Raw genomic sequence first — 2,500 nt, 5'->3', positions numbered from 1 at the left:
ATACTACCTATTTATAACGAGTGCAAAATCTGAACAACAGAAAGGGCTAGTTTTTACACAGAACACATTTAAGCTTGCAAATTGAATGTAAATTGCAAGTCAACTATAAAAGGCTTACAGCACCTGGTATTCCCAGGCGGTCTCCCATCCAAGTACTAACCAGGCCCAAACCTGCTAGGCTTCCGAGGTCAGATGAGATCGGGCGTTATCAGGCTGGTGTGGCCGTAAGCCAGAAACCTTAGCAAATACTACCTATTTATAACGAGTGCAAAATCTGAACAACAGAAAGGGCTAGTTTTTACACAGAACACATTTAAGCTTGCAAATTGAATGTAAATTGCAAGTCAACTATAAAAGGCTTACAGCACCTGGTATTCCCAGGCGGTCTCCAATCCAAGTACTAACCAGGCCCAAACCTGCTTGGCTTCCGAGGTCAGATGAGATCGGGCGTTATCAGGCTGGTGTGGCCGTAAGCCAGAAAACTTAGCAAATACTACCTATTTATAACGAGTGCAAAATCTGAACAACAAAAAGGGCTAGTTTTTACACAGAACACATTTAAGCTTGCAAATTGAATGTAAATTGCAAGTCAACTATAAAAGTCTTACAGCACCTGGTATTCCCAGGCGGTCTCCCATCCAAGTACTAACCAGGCCCAAACCTGCTTGGCTTCCGAGGTCAGATGAGATCGGGCGTTATCAGGCTGGTGTGGCTGTAAGCCAGAAAACTTAGCAAATACTACCTATTTATAACGAGTGCAAAATCTGAACAACAGAAAGGGCTAGTTTTTACACAGAACACATTTAAGCTTGCAAATTGAATGTAAATTGCAAGTCAACTATAAAAGGCTTACAGCACCTGGTATTCCCAGGCGGTCTCCAATCCAAGTACTAACCAGGCCCAAACCTGCTTGGCTTCCGAGGTCAGATGAGATCGGGCGTTATCAGGCTGGTGTGGCCGTAAGCCAGAAAACTTAGCAAATACTACCTATTTATAACGAGTGCAAAATCTGAACAACAGAAAGGGCTAGTTTTTACACAGAACACATTTAAGCTTGCAAATTGAATGTAAATTGCAAGTCAACTATAAAAGGCTTACAGCACCTGGTATTCCCAGGCGGTCTCCCATCCAAGTACTAACCAGGCCCAAACCTGCTTGGCTTCCGAGGTCAGATGAGATCGGGCGTTATCAGGCTGGTGTGGCCGTAAGCCAGAAAACTTAGCAAATACTACCTATTTATAACGAGTGCAAAATCTGAACAACAGAAAGGGCTAGTTTTTACACAGAACACATTTAAGCTTGCAAATTGAATGTAAATTGCAAGTCAACTATAAAAGGCTTACAGCACCTGGTATTCCCAGGCGGTCTCCCATCCAAGTACTAACCAGGCCCAAACCTGCTTGGCTTCCGAGGTCAGATGAGATCGGGCGTTATCAGGCTGGTGTGGCCGTAAGCCAGAAAACTTAGCAAATACTACCTATTTATAACGAGTGCAAAATCTGAACAACAGAAAGGGCTAGTTTTTACACAGAACACATTTAAGCTTGCAAATTGAATGTAAATTGCAAGTCAACTATAAAAGGCTTACAGCACCTGGTATTCCCAGGCGGTCTCCCATCCAAGTACTAACCAGGCCCAAACCTGCTTGGCTTCCGAGGTCAGATGAGATCGGGCGTTATCAGGCTGGTGTGGCCGTAAGCCAGAAAACTTAGCAAATACTACCTATTTATAACGAGTGCAAAATCTGAACAACAGAAAGGGCTAGTTTTTACACAGAACACATTTAAGCTTGCAAATTGAATGTAAATTGCAAGTCAACTATAAAAGGCTTACAGCACCTGGTATTCCCAGGCGGTCTCCCATCCAAGTACTAACCAGGCCCAAACCTGCTTGGCTTCCGAGGTCAGATGAGATCGGGCGTTATCAGGCTGGTGTGGCCGTAAGCCAGAAAACTTAGCAAATACTACCTATTTATAACGAGTGCAAAATCTGAACAACAGAAAGGGCTAGTTTTTACACAGAACACATTAGGCCCAAACCTGCTTGGCTTCCGAGGTCAGATGAGATCGGGCGTTATCAGGCTGGTGTGGCCGTAAGCCAGAAAACTTAGCAAATACTACCTATTTATAACGAGTGCAAAATCTGAACAACAGAAAGGGCTAGTTTTTACACAGAACACATTTAACACTAGAGCTCCTAGAGAAGCGAAAAATTTCACAGGGCTTGGTAGGGTCCATGTAGCCCACTCCCCTGCTGTGAAGGAATTAACGCCCATTGTCTTGGTAATGCGGTGGAAGCGGCTCACCCCCAGCTCATACGCCTGCCAAAGCACAAGCTGGCTCACCCCCAAGCTCATATGACCAAAACACCAAACGTGATACTTCACGAAAAAGTTGAAGTTACAAGCAGACTGTATGTTACCGATACTACAACAAACGGCAGAAAATTTGTAGACTCGTGTTTCAAAAGTTACAATTCAATCGCACGTAGAGACGACAGT

At 44.0% G+C, this 2,500-nt stretch overlaps 8 non-coding genes across 8 annotated transcripts; all 8 read right to left on the bottom strand.

The window, feature by feature from the left end:
* Nucleotides 1-111: 111 nt before the first annotated feature.
* On the bottom strand, nt 112-230 carry LOC143515904 (5S ribosomal RNA). Its single transcript, XR_013131462.1, has one exon. It is a non-coding gene; the product is annotated as a 5S ribosomal RNA (ribosomal RNA).
* A 126-nt stretch (nt 231-356) lies between these two features.
* Nucleotides 357-475, bottom strand: LOC143515916 (5S ribosomal RNA). Its single transcript, XR_013131473.1, has one exon. It is a non-coding gene; the product is annotated as a 5S ribosomal RNA (ribosomal RNA).
* Nucleotides 476-601: 126 nt separating this feature from the next.
* Nucleotides 602-720, bottom strand: LOC143515895 (5S ribosomal RNA). The gene has a single exon (XR_013131452.1). It is a non-coding gene; the product is annotated as a 5S ribosomal RNA (ribosomal RNA).
* A 126-nt stretch (nt 721-846) lies between these two features.
* LOC143515915 (5S ribosomal RNA) lies at nt 847-965 on the bottom strand. The gene has a single exon (XR_013131472.1). It is a non-coding gene; the product is annotated as a 5S ribosomal RNA (ribosomal RNA).
* A 126-nt stretch (nt 966-1,091) lies between these two features.
* LOC143515663 (5S ribosomal RNA) lies at nt 1,092-1,210 on the bottom strand. The gene has a single exon (XR_013131227.1). It is a non-coding gene; the product is annotated as a 5S ribosomal RNA (ribosomal RNA).
* Nucleotides 1,211-1,336: 126 nt separating this feature from the next.
* LOC143515661 (5S ribosomal RNA) lies at nt 1,337-1,455 on the bottom strand. Its single transcript, XR_013131225.1, has one exon. It is a non-coding gene; the product is annotated as a 5S ribosomal RNA (ribosomal RNA).
* A 126-nt stretch (nt 1,456-1,581) lies between these two features.
* LOC143515660 (5S ribosomal RNA) lies at nt 1,582-1,700 on the bottom strand. The gene has a single exon (XR_013131224.1). It is a non-coding gene; the product is annotated as a 5S ribosomal RNA (ribosomal RNA).
* Nucleotides 1,701-1,826: 126 nt separating this feature from the next.
* On the bottom strand, nt 1,827-1,945 carry LOC143515659 (5S ribosomal RNA). The gene has a single exon (XR_013131223.1). It is a non-coding gene; the product is annotated as a 5S ribosomal RNA (ribosomal RNA).
* Nucleotides 1,946-2,500: the final 555 nt, after the last annotated feature.

The sequence above is a fragment of the Brachyhypopomus gauderio genome, chromosome 5 (genome assembly GCF_052324685.1).
Source record: "Brachyhypopomus gauderio isolate BG-103 chromosome 5, BGAUD_0.2, whole genome shotgun sequence".
In the NCBI taxonomy this organism is placed as follows: domain Eukaryota; kingdom Metazoa; phylum Chordata; class Actinopteri; order Gymnotiformes; family Hypopomidae; genus Brachyhypopomus; species Brachyhypopomus gauderio.
Note: the sequence above shows the minus strand (reverse complement) of the source record. Positions and strands in the feature narration are given on the sequence as shown.